The 14,116-nt window shown below is 35.6% G+C and overlaps 1 long non-coding RNA gene and 1 pseudogene across 3 annotated transcripts in view; one reads left to right on the top strand and one right to left on the bottom strand.

Annotated features, from left to right (window-relative positions):
• Positions 1–14,116, bottom strand: part of LOC145524698 (uncharacterized) — a 472,194-nt gene that overhangs the window by 423,901 nt on the left and 34,177 nt on the right. For all 3 annotated transcript variants that reach the window (XR_014067768.1, XR_014067767.1, XR_014067766.1), the window contains one exon: positions 6,154–6,283. This is a non-coding gene — a long non-coding RNA (uncharacterized LOC145524698). The remainder of the gene's footprint in view (positions 1–6,153; positions 6,284–14,116) is intronic.
• LOC145522485 (small ribosomal subunit protein uS15 pseudogene) lies at positions 9,845–10,601 on the top strand (annotated as a pseudogene).

Raw genomic sequence — 14,116 nt, 5'->3', positions numbered from 1 at the left:
TACCCCAGAGGGTTGATTAGCATGCTAAATAAACTTACTACTTCTGATTCAATTGTAGCCTAATGATTTCCCTTCAGAGAAGGCTAATGAATGAATGCCTAACAGAACTCCACTTAGAATGCAATGAAATACTGCAGAAAGTTTCTTCAAATGCTTTCACAGCATATAAAATTTGTGGAAATAATATTTAAAAAATAAAATCTAACAAGATGAAATTCAATAAGAAAAAAATGTAAAGTCCTATATGTGGTTAAAAAACACCTCATAATTCCAAAGTATAAGCATAAGATCTAACTGCAGGTGAGGCAGTAGAGTCATTGTGTTTAACTATACAAAGAGTGATTTATCTAGAAAAAGGGTTAGGTTTACTCTAGGTGGCACTATGAATAGAATTAGATTAAGTGATTAGAGGAAAAAAAAATAAACTCAAAAATTAAAAGAAAGTTGTGCTAAAAATAAGTACTATTCAAAAATATTAGATAGAAATGTTAAAAACTAGGTTTTACTTACTTTTCCTTTTTCAGTGTTTGTGTGTTCAAGCATAAGGTAGGCAAGCTCTGGTAACTAGCATACAAAGGGATCAAGAACACTGGATAAATTATTAGACTATACATCTATAAGATACTTCCGATGATTAATCTTTTAAAAAATTCTTTTAGGGTAATATGAAAAATATTCTTAAACACTTCCTAAAAATGGCAAAGCAAAAATATACAAGTCATTTATCAATAATATAAAAAAAATTTAAGGATATGGTACTTCATAAGTCTTAGGCTTATCTGGGGAAATGCCATAAACTAGAACACTATACTGATGAAAATAGATTTTTACCTGCAATTTTCTAGAAATAAACTCAGACACATATAAATAATTAGCTAAATATTAATTTTATTATAAAATGTAATAAATTCTAAAATATGAATGTAAAAAAGGTCTTTACCATTTAAGAGGTAACCTAGGCTAAGTCTTTTTAAAAAATTTTTAATTGGAAGAATATTGCAATTACAATGTTGTGTTGGTTTATGCTGTACAACAATGCAAATCAGCTATAATTATACATGTATCCCTGCCTCTTAAGCGTCCCTCCCTTACCCCAGTCCATTCTTCTAGTTCATCACAAAGGACCAGGCTGGGCTCCCTGCCTTATACAGCAACTTCTCACCGGCTATCTATTTTACACATGATAGTGTATATATGTTGATCCTGCTTTCTCCATTCATCCCCCACTGTGCCCACAAGACCATACTCTACATCTGCATCTCCATTCCTTCCCTGTAAATAGGTTCATAAATAACATTTTTCTAGATTCTATATATATATGTGTGTTAATACACTATAATACATATATATAAATGTATACAAATATATATATAGTTCAGTTCAGTTGTTCATTTGTGTCTGACTCTCTGCGACCCCATGAACTGCAGCACACCAGGCCTCTCTGTCCATCACCAACTCCCAGAGTCCACCCAAACCCATGGCCATTGTGTTGGTGATGCCATCCAATCATCTCATCCTCTGTCATTCCCTTCTTCTCCTGCCCTTGATCTTTCCCAGCATCAGAGTCTTTTCAAATGAGTCAGCTCTTCGCATCGGTGGCCAAAGTATTGGAGTTTCAGCTTCAACATCAGTCCTTCCAATGAACACTCAGGACTGATCTCCTTTAGGATGGACTGGCTGGATCTCCTTGCAGTCCAAGGGACTCTCAAGAGTCTTTTCTAACACCACACTTCAAAAGCATCAATTTTTCAGTGATCAGATGTCTTTATACTCCAACTCTCACATCCATACATGACCACTGGAAAAACCATAGCCTTGACTAGACAGACCTTTGTCAGCAAAGTAATGTCTCTGCTTTTTAATATGCTGTCTAGGTTGGTCATAACTTTCCTTCCAAGGAGTAAGCGTCTTTTAAATTCATGGCTGCAATCACCATATGCAGTGATTTTGGAGATCAGAAAAATAAAGACAGCCACTGTTTCCACTGTTTCCCCATCTATTTGCCATGAAGTGATGGGACTAGATGCCATGATCTTAGTTTTCTGAGTTTTGAGCTTTAAGCCAACTTTTTCACTCTCGTGTTTCACTTTCATCAAGAGGCTTTTTAGTTCTTCTTCACTTTCTGCCATAAGGGTGGTGTCATCTGCATATCAGAAGTTATTGATATTTCTCCCAGAAATCTTGATTCCAGCTTGTGCTTCATCCAGCACAGCATTTCTCATGGTGTACTCTGCATGCATGTTAAATAAGCAGGGTGACAATACGCAGCCTTGACGTACTCCTTTCCCGATTTGGAACCAGTCTGTTGTTCCATGTCCAGTTCTAACTGTTGCTTCCTGACCTCCATACAGGTTTCTCAAGAGGCAGGTCAGGTGGTCTGGTATTCCCATCTCTTTCAGAATTTTCTACAGCTTATTGTGATCCACACAGTCAAAGGCTTTGGCATAGTCAATAAAGCAGAAATAGATGCTTTTCTGGAACTCTCTCGCTTTTCCGATGATCCAGTGAATGTTGGCAACTTGATCTCTGGTTCCTCTGACTTTTCTAAAACTAGCTTGAACATCTAGAAGTTCACGGCTCACATATTACTGAAGCCTGGCTTGGAGAATTTTGAGCTTTACTTTATTAGCATGTGAGATGAGTGCATTTGTGTGGTAGTTTGAGCATTCTTTGGCATTTCCTTTCTTTGGGATTGGAATGAAAACTGACCTTTTCCAGTCCTGTGGTAACTGCTGATTTTTCCAAATATGCTGACATATTGAGTGCAGCACTTTCACAGCATCATCTTTTAGGATTTGAAATAGCTCAACTGGAATTCCATCACCTCCACTAGCTTTGTTCATAGTGATGCTTCCTAAGGCCCACCCGACTTCACATTCCAGGATGTCCGACTCTAGGTGAGTGTGAGTGATCACACCTTTGTGATTATCTGCATTGTGAAGATCTTTTTTGTACAGTTCTTCTGTGTATTCTTGCCACCTCTTCTTAATATCTTCTGTTTCTGTTAGATCCATACCATTTCTGTCCTTTATCGAGGCCATCTTTGCATGAAACGTTCCCTTGGTATCTCTAATTTTCTTGAAGAGATCTCTAGTCTTTCCCATTCTATTCTTTTCCTCTATTTCTTTACACTGATCACTGAGGAAGGATTTCTTATCTCTCCTTGGCATTCTTTGGAACTCTGCATTCAAACGGGTATATCTTTCCTTTTCTCCTTTGTCTTTCTCCTCTCTTCTTATATGTTAAATATATAATATATTATTTATTATTTATATTTTATATATATTTATTATTTATAATTATTATATAATATATTATGTATTATTATTTAATTATATAAATTATAAATAATTTATATTATTAGAATAATATAATGTATTATTTTAAAATATGTATTAATATATGTATATATATTTTTTTACTTACTTCACTCTGTATAATAGGCTCTAGGTTCATCCACCTCATTAGAACTGACTCAAATTCATTCTTTTCTATGGCTGACTAATATTCCTGAGAAAACCACAATTCTGAAAGACACATGTAACCGAATGTTCATTGCAGCACTATTTACAATAGCCAGGACATGGAAGCAACCTGCATATCCATTGACAGATGAATGGATAAAGAAAATGTGGTACATAATATACAATAGGCTAATTCTTGTAAAAGTTCCTCAAAATGTCTCTCTAGCCTCTCACTAAACACATACAAACCTAAAGAATCTATTGTCTCAAGAAGTGGCTTATGGAATGTACTTTAAATGCTAGAAATTCTTTTATGTTAAGTTAAATCTTCCTTTCCCATATTTTTCCCTTTTTATCCTGGTCTTATCCCCCAGAACTTCCCCCAATTCCATCCAAACTTTCCTATGTATGTGAGTACTTAAAAAAATCAAAAAGAGCACTATAGTTCCAAATTTTCCTTCTCCAGTGATGCCTCCTCATGTCATGATTTCCAGATAGTAACCCAGAAATGTGTTCACTGCTTGTCCTTGAACATTCTTTGATTTGATTAAAGGACTCTCAAAAGAGAGCTTTCCAGAAGAGAGCTCAGTACTCCAGGTGAAGTCTGGCCAGCCGCACAAAATAAATAAGCCTCATCTGTCTCATTTCTGTTAATCCACGGCCACAAAATACCATCGACTTATATCGAGCTTATTAGCAACTAAGTTAAAGTTGTTTTTTTTTTATTATTGCTGTTAACTAGCAGTGGAATTGATTAACAAATAACCAAATTTCTAGGTAAATCCTATAAAAGCTTCACCCATTTTTAAGAAACAAATGGATTTTACTCAATTAGCAAATAATGAGTCAAAGTGTTATTAATATTTCCATTTTAAAATGAGAAAATTAAGATACAGATTACACTGGTCAGAATGGCTATCATCAAAAAATCCACAAACATCAAATACGGGAGAGGGTGTAGAGAGAAGAGAACCCTCTTGCACTGTTGGTGGGAATATAAATTGGTACAGCCACTATGGAAAACAGCATGGAGGTTTCTTAAAAAACTAAAAGTAGAGCTACCATATGACCCTGCAATCCTACTCCTGGGTATATATCCAGAGAAAATCATGACCCCAAAAGATATATGCAACCCCATGTTCACTGCAGTACTGTTTACAATAGCCAAGACATGAAAGCAACCTAAATGTTCATTGACAGAGGAATGGATAAAGAAAATGTGGTACATATATATGATGGAATTTTACTCAGCCATTAAAAAGAATGAAAAAATGCCATTTGAATCAACATGGATGGACCTAGAGAGTGTCATACTGAGTGAAATAAGTCAGAGAGAACAGGAGAAATATCATATGATATCCCTTATATGTGGAATTTGAAAAGAAATGATACAAATGAATTTATACTTAACAGAAGGAGACTCCCAGACTGAGAAAATGAATTTATATTTGTGGGAGATGGGGGTGGAGGGGAAGGGATAGTTAGGAATCATAGGAAGGTCATGTACACATTGCTACATTTAAAATGGGTAAACAACAAAGACCTATTGTATAGCACATGAAACTTCTCAATGTTATGTGCCAGACTGGATGGGAGGGGGGTTTTGGCGAACAATGGATACATGCATTTAAAAAAAAAAAAAAGATACAGATTAAATGATGCATTGAAGCCCATAACCAGAGAGTAACAAAAATTATTCTAGAATGATCCATGGCCTAGATTCTGCACATTTCACTACACCACCATGCCCTCTCATAAGTGTTTTCCATGATCTTTATTGATAACACTTCTTATAACAAAATTCTTGATGTAGCAATATGTAATCACTAAATAGAAATATATACTCTTCATTACTTGTTTTTTTATCTTCCTGTGTACAATTTAAAAAGTATGTGAACAGAGGGTGGTGGTTTGTTTAGCACTTTGGAATGAGAGGCTTTTCTTAAAATACATATTTTTAAAAACTATCTTTAATTCAAGCTGACAGGTAATTTTTCTTATGAGTCTAGAATGATGAAAGTAGCATTTTATGCTAAGACTCTTGAGACAGTAAACAAAATAAGAATTATGTGCTTAAACCAAAACTTATGAACTATGGACTCAAAATTTATTAGCATGGAACTAAAAGCCATTTTAAAAATTGAAAATGATACAGTTTTCATCAGCTTTTCAGTTTCTTTCCAGAAGTGAACTGAAAAAAATCCATTAGAGCTGCAAATATATTTCAGCAGGGAGAGTTCAAGTAGGATCCTGCTGAAGAGACTGTGGTTGATGCCTACGAAGCAACAGCAAGGCCCTTGAAGCAGGATATCTGAAGAAACTTGATATGTGTAATTTATACATCATTCAGTAGTTTTGGAAAATCCTTACTTTCTTATATTGCCACAGACATGTATGTAGCTATATCTGCAATTAATTATTTCTGCAAGGTATTGTGATAAATTACAGGAAAATATTGCAAAGGCTATTTAATTGAGAATCACATTTTTTCTGAATTCACTGGGAGCTCCACACACCATTCTGGAGCATCCTGGGGAAAGCAAGATCCAAGTCCGTCATCAGCAACTACTAATTATCTCTGACGAGAGAGGACACCCTGGCCTAGCTATGTCAGGGCAATCATCACGGCTTTACAAATGATGCTTATTTTGTAACTCAGCCAGCTATGACAACTCAACCGCTCACTTACCTTGATGATGACACTCTCTCACCCTCATGATCATATGAAGGTTTGCCATTTTATATTGTCATACTTTACTTCATTCTCTTGCCTCCTGCTCTCAGAAGTCTCATGTGGTCCTGTTGGCTTGATTCATATTCTGCAAAATTTAAAGGTTTTCTTCTATAAAATATTTGTTAGATTATAGAACAAATTTTTCCCTATTGTTTTATTCTCTTTCAAGGACAATCAAGAAAAAAGGTCTGTTCTTTCTGTCAGAAACTTAAACATCTATCTCCTCTAAAGACATAAAGCTTGCAGCAATTGAAGTACTTTATATTTTCCATCTATTTTGAACTATAATTGCAGTATTTTATATTTTCAATCTATTGTGAATTATTATAAAATCATGCCAAGTACACAAGACTTAAAGCTTTGCCAATAAATCCAGATAATGTCATTTATTATGGTAATAAAATTACCTTTTTGAGTTTGGATTTCTTCACAAGAATTAACACAACATCTATTATCTGAAAGGTATTATGATGGTAAATTAGTCAAAATAAGTGAAAACTCCTGGCCCAAATTCCAACACTTAGTAGTCCTCCTAGATATTTGTTAAATTGTAAGCAACCAATTCAGTTAGTATGATATTTGACTTTTTCAAAATTCTTTTGACAAAGACTGACTATTTTCAAAGACCCAACCATATTGTAGGATGAAAAAATAAAAATAATTAATCAGGGCACAAGATATATTACAGTAACAAAGGTGATATGATCTCCGCAGAGTAAATGAAATGTGTATTACTAATTATACTTTGCATATTGACAACATCACTAAAAAATGAAAGTGAAAGTCACTCAGTTGTGTCCGACTCTTTGTGACTCAATGAACTATACAGTCCACGGAATTCTCTAGGCCAGAATACTGGAGTGGGTAGCCTTTCCCTTCTCCAAGGGATCTTCCCAACCCAGGGATCGAACCTAGGTCTCCCTCATTGCAGGAGGATTCTTTAGCAGCTGAGCCACAAGAGAAGCCCAAGAATACTGGAGTGGGTAGCCTATCCCTTCTCCCAGGGGATCTTCCTGACCCAGGGATCTAACTGGAGTCTCCTGCATTGCAGGTGGATTTCTTACCAATTGAGTTATCAGGGAAGAAACCTCACTAAAAAGTAACCCAGCACAAATTTTATTTTAAAAACAGCCCAGACATTATTTCCAAAGCAATGTATTTTATATTCTTTGTTTTTCAATTCCATATCATAAATAAAGATTGGAAATCTGTAGCAAACAAAAAGATTTAAAGAGTGATGACTGTAAGTCACAGAAATCTGAAATTTTATTGGAAAAAATAAAAATTTCTTATTAGCACTTGCCCCCCTACCTACACCCCTTTATTTCCTTATTGATGCCCTAGGTTACTCTTGGTGGATTTAAGGAAGAATAATCAGATTCAGTTGTTGATAATAAATTAGCTATGAATTTCAGATACAGAAATATAATGTTATTGAGCACAAACAATGTCTGCTTTAGCTTTCTTCAAGGGATAGGATTTCTTGCATTTGTACCTCTAAAGAGAACTTGTGGAAAAAGTTTAAGGTAACGTTCATTTGTTCACTTGAGTGAATAAGATCTATATTACAACAGAACAGTGATTACTTACATGGAATACTATCATAGAATTTATACAGATATATAGGTGTACTTTAAAATTTCTATAACACAGCAAAAAAATTAATTTTTAGAAACAGATAGCAAACATATTTTTCATGGAATTATATGGATGGAGGTGATTACTGGGTTCAGTTCCATCAGTTTTCAGAGAAATCTTAAAACCATACCTCTTGAGAGGGAACTATTTAATGTAAGAATAATGCATTAAAAATAAATGTAAATAATAATGCAAATAATAAATATAAGACCAGTTAATGTCAGAATAACACATATACTCTGTGCACTTAAATAACAGAAGACTAGCTTCATTCGGTTCAGTCGCTCAGTCATGTCCGATTCTTTGAGACCCCATGGACTGCAGCACACCAGGCTTCCCTGTGCATCACCAACTCCCAGAGCTTGCTCATACTCATGTCCATCGAGTTGGTGATGTCATCCAATCATCTCATCCTCTGTTATCCCCTTCTCCTCCTGACTAGCCTGGGGGACTTTTTAGGGTACATGGCATATTTATATAAAATATATATGGATAATATTGAGGGGTTATTTTTCATTATTTCTATAAACTGTTTTCAGGGTAAATTGCCACCTTTCTAAAGAAATAGGAAATAAAACAACTGAAAGTATTCAGCCTTCCTAAAGGACACATGCTTCCCTGGTTGCTCAGTGGTAAAGAATCTGTCTGCTAATGTAAGAAACATGGGTTTGATCCCTGGGTCAGCACGATCCTCTGGAAAAGGAAATGTCAACCCACACCAGTAATCTTGCCTACCTTCTTGCCTGTCTATGGGAAATCCCACAGACAGAGGAGCCTGGCTGGCTATAGTCCATGGGGTCACAAATAAGTTGGACACACCTTAGTGACTAAACAAAAAAAGGACACATATCAAGTTGAATACCTGCTAGGATTTAAATTTTAGGAGTCATACTGAAGTTCCCCAAATCTCACAACTTTTGATACTGGTAAAGGTGACCAGAGGTGACAGAAATGAGATGGTTGGATGGTATCACTGACTCAATAGACATGAATTTGAGCAAACTCTGAGAGATAGTAAAGGACAGGGACACCTGGCATGCTGCAGTCCATGGAGCCATGAAGAGTTGGACACCACTTAGCGACTGAACAACAACAAAAGGCAACCAAGAGGCTAAAAGGCTGAAGAAATCTAAAAAGGGATTCGCTCTGAGATACTCTTCCAATACAACATTGTTACATCATTATCAAGGTCTTCCTAGCTCTTAGACTGGAAATCAAAGTCACCACTAATCCATCTGAACTTCAGTTTTTATTCAAATTTGACAATAATTGTTTTTTCTTCTCCAGAAAACATCTTATTTTTTACTAAGACATGAGGGAAATCCTAGGGTCTTATTACTTCTTTTACTATATAATTTTAATAAAGATATATCATTTAGTTATCAAGCAACACAAAGAAAAGTCTACAAGATGTTGATACCTGATTTTGACAGCTACCCACAATGTATCGTGACATCACTTTGGTAGTGACTCACCATGAATAATGATATTCCTCTTTTCTCTTTTTAACATATTTTATTTTATAATGTGGTCTACTTTCCTTTAATTCATTGTAACTCATATTAAGCATCTCACTCTTATATGTAACTTGATTCAGTTATTTGCTGTCTATAGTTTCCTCACTTGGGTTATACATTTTTCTTAAATTTTAGCGCATATTTTTTTTTTTTTCTATTGAACACTGGTGAAATACTCCATAGGGAAGGATAAAATCACAGTTCTCATATTCAAGGGAAATGAGTTGATGGATATGATTTACTGAAACTTAAGATGGGTCTGGATACCATTTTTATTACTTTTACTCACATAATACTTTTAGCATTGTGTTTTATTCACTACTATAATCTTTATCATGAGAACTAATTTGGAACAATTTTCTGTTGAAATGAAAGGATTTGATAATAAAACTGATTAATGGAATTTGATATCTGTTCAAATGTTTCAAAAAGGAATAGGACTCATTTAAAAGCTCTCTCTCCTCTCCTTTTGCTACCATACTGCCACTATCATGGGTCCTATGCACACTCCCAGGAAGCGCCTGTCCCAGTGGACCCTGCCCAACAGCCACAGCATCTCCACCTGGCTAAAGCTGATCTCTGATAATGTGAAGGATAGATCTACAAACTGGCCAAGAAGGGCCTGTGTGCTACTTGCTGAGTCACTTCAGTCATGTCCAACTCTGTGCATCCCTATGAACTGTAGCCTGCTAGGCTCCTCTGTCCATGGGATTCCCCAGGAAAGAATACTGGAATGGTTACAATGCCCTCCTCAGGGTATCTTCCTGACCCAGGGATCAAACCCACGTCTCTATGTCTCCTGCACTGGAAGGTAGGTTCTTTACACTAGTGCCATCTGAGAAACCCAAGAAGGGCCTGATTCCCTCACAAATAGGTGTGATCCTGAGAGACTCACATGGTGTTACAGAAGTATGTTTTGTGACAGGCAATTAAGTCTTGAGAATTCTTAAGTCCAAAGGACTTGCTCCTGATCTTCCTGAGGATTTCTATCATTTAATTAAGAAAGCTGTTGCTGTTGGAAAGCATCTTTAGAGGAACCAAAAGGGTAAAGATGCTTAAATTCCACCTGATTCTGACTGAGAGCCATACTCACCAGTTGGTTCAATATTACAAGACCAAACGAGTCTTCCTCCCAATTGGAAACAGGAGTCATAAACAGCCTCTGCTCTAGTTGCAAAAATTTATCTACTGTACTCAAGCAATAAAGTTATTGTTTTAACTAGAAAAAAAAAAGTTCCCTCTAGATAATGAGCTTTATTTTTGACAATAGTATGATGTTTAAGACATTAGATTTTTTTTTTTCTGCATTTCCTAGGTAATTTCAGGTTTCAGAGACCTGTTATATCTGGCAATCTCAACCTGTTATATCTGAAATCTCAATTCTAGTTTGTTAGCTCACATAACAAAATAGAGTTTATTTATGGCAAATCTTGGTGACATGCAACCAGAAATTTTGAAAGGGAGAAATAAAAATAAGCATTTCATGATAATATCAATGAAGATATTTTTCTTTTGATTACATAAAACAGAATGTTATTAAAGTGAAACTCAGAAAAATGTACATATAATTATTTTAATAACAAATCCTCTATAAAATACCTGTCTAGACAATATAAGTTACGGGGAGCAATTAATATTTCCTGGAACATTTATTATGATCATTTAATTTCCCAGGATCTAGAAATAGCCAAATTACATCAATAAATTTGGAGCACTGTGGAGTTAATTACTCCTATATCACACTATTGTCCTTGGCTTCTAAATCTCATTTTACTGTTTTTCTTTTGTTCTTTGTTTTACTATTTTTGATGTTATCTTTGTGTTATAAGATATATTTACAATCACCAAGCCTTTTGAAATAAAATATATTAGAAAATAAATGAAGGAATTCACAAGTACAACCTGAGAGCCAACTCTGTTTAGGGTAGCAAAAATTACTACAGCTATCATCTAGAACTGACCATCTCAAATTGGCCAGACTTCTGCAGAAAATTATTTTCTTCTCTCAATTAAAGACACAGAAGAGTTAAATAGACCAGGAATCTGTAAACATTTCCTATAAAGGTACAGAGAGTAAATGCTTTAGGATTTGTAGGCTACATATATTCTTTGTCACATATTCTTGAAGTTTCTTTCTTTTTTTAATCTTTAAATATATAGTACACCATTCTTAGTTTACTATTGTATAAAAATAGGCCTTGGACCTACTTTATCCAGTAAGCATGTGTGACTGCTAAGTCACTTCAGTCCTGTCTGATTCTTTGTGACCGTATGGACCGTAGCCCACCAGGCTCCTCTGTCCATGGGCTTCTCCAGGCAAGAATACTGGAGTGGGTTGTCATGGCCTTCCCCAGGAGATCTTCCCAACCCAGGGATTGCATCCACATCTCATTATGTCTCCTGCACTGGCAGGTGAGTTCTTTACCACTGGAAAGTGCTAAGGTATTTAGGAGGCTGCATCCTTCTTCCTCAAGGCTGTCTCACACTGCCATGGCATTAACTCTCAAGAAGCCAGGTCTCCTGGTCTGATCCTCACTCTGCTACCCTAATGGGAACCTCAACTACAATCCCCAGTAGTTCCTCTCTGAGCAAGAGTTAGTAAACTGTCGTCATGAAGTGTACTAAGATTTGGAGTTGTACAACATTGATCCAAATTCTAGCTGTGTGTCACCCTGGTGAGGAGGCCTTGTTTAAGTTAAAGGACAAGATATTCCATTTCCTCCCTAGTAAAATGGGAACACTAAAACTGGTGCTGTGTCAATGAACTCAGATGAGATAACACTTGAGAAAACAACTTCTCAGAGCCTAGAGCACTATATAGCCTCAGACCCTGCCAGTTTCCATCTCATCCTTCTGGGCAGCTGCCCAGCAGGAGGAGCAGCAGTAAGTGCTGACTTCTTGCAAAAGCCAGTGCTGTAAGTATCAGGCTATTCCTTTCTCTCAGGAGTAGGCAAGCTCAGCATTACTCTTAGACTTCTTTCTTTCCACTGAATTCATTGTTGTTGCTGTTCAGTCACTCAGTCATGTCCAACTCTTTGCAACCTCATGGACTGCAGCACATGCTGAACTCATTATCTGTAAGCATTTATCAGGGCACAGTTACTTGTTAAGGCATCTAATCAAAATGTGAAGGCATGGAACTAAAGAAAGCTTTTTATGAAAGGCACATTATGGGGGTCTATTAAAGATTGTCTTCTACCCTCCCATTACTTTTGTTTTTTTTAATATATTTGTCCTATACATTATTTATTACATATTACTAATTATAATAGGGATACTTAAGTGGAGAATTTTGCCATTTTTAGGATATATGGTTTACATTATGGTTCTCAGAAAATGAAAAGGCTGGACTGAATATAATTTAATTTCACAAAATGCTTTGAAATATAAGGTAATATCTAGATTTGAGATAATATTTGAGATAAATTTTCCTCTGAACGCATATATACCACTAGCCTAGCCTATTTCTTTCTCTATCCATGTTCATGCTTTCAAGAAAACTTAGACGTCAAATACCAATCTATCACTTACTTGTTTTGTTTTCTAACCATTTAGCTGCACATTCTTTCCAACCTCCTTATAAATGTCTCTTATGCTCTTTCCTTTGGCTTAGATTTTCATTGTCTTTAATATTATTTCTCAGTATTAGTTCCAAGCTATATATTGTTTAATTCAATCCAAATCTCAATCCTCTGCTTTAATCCCCATTACTATGTTCAACAGTGAGACATGTAGGAAAACATGTGCCCTCCTTCCCATGTATCTCGTGAAAAATGGCATTCTTGTTGGCCACTTCTGTGACCTGGCTGCCAGCATCTCAAGTTCTCCAACTGCCATGACTCATGCTCAAATGTTTTCATATTTTAAGTGCATTCAATTTCCTGTAAATGTATGGATCTCTTTTTTCCCCTGTTAAAATTATACATTAACTTTCTAACTCCTTTTTCATTTTTCATAGCTCTACATCTACTATAATCTAGTTTGCTCATAGTTAGCCATATTTCCAGGTTCCATATTAATTTACATTATAGTTCTGATCACAGTATAATGTTCTACATTATTATTTCATTTCTTAACAAAATGTATGAAGGCTTCAAAATATCACCATTACATTTTTCTAACATTCTCTTTCTTTTTTCAGTGAAAAGTCTAATATAATTCATGGGTCAATTGTCTGAGATAAAAATAATATTGCCTCATCATAATAATTTACATAATTAAAAATGTTACCATTTTGTATAACAAAATGTCACACAGCCACAAAATGGAGTCAAGTTAGTTTCCTATTTCAAGGATACAACAAAAGGACAAGACTGTTTCTAGATGCATTAAGTCATGGGAAAATCTATGCAAGTTGGTTTGTATTTTGATTCTTCAAATTCAAAAGAGATGGAAATTTCAGCAACTATTCAAAACGGTTTCACTATCTCCTGTACTGGAATTCCATCACCTCCACTAGCTTTGTTCATAGTGATGTTTCCTAAGGCCCACTCGATTTCGCATTCCAGGATGTCTGGCTCTAGGTGAGTGATCTCAACAAACTGTGGACAATTCTTAAAAAGATGGGAATAGCAGACCACCTTACCTGCCTCTTGAGAAATCTGTATGAAGGTCAAGAAGCAACAGTTAGAACCAGAAATGGAATAACAGACTGATTCCAAACTGAGGAAGGAGTATGTCAAGGCTATATATTGTCACCCTGCTTATTTAACTTGACATGTAGAGTATATCATGAGAAATGCCGGGCTGGATGAAGCACAAGC

This window comes from Giraffa tippelskirchi, chromosome 10, assembly GCF_054371585.1.
Source record: "Giraffa tippelskirchi isolate mGirTip1 chromosome 10, T2T-mGirTip1v1.2.pri, whole genome shotgun sequence".
Classification (NCBI taxonomy): domain Eukaryota; kingdom Metazoa; phylum Chordata; class Mammalia; order Artiodactyla; family Giraffidae; genus Giraffa; species Giraffa tippelskirchi.
This window is presented reverse-complemented; position numbering and strand designations above follow the sequence as displayed.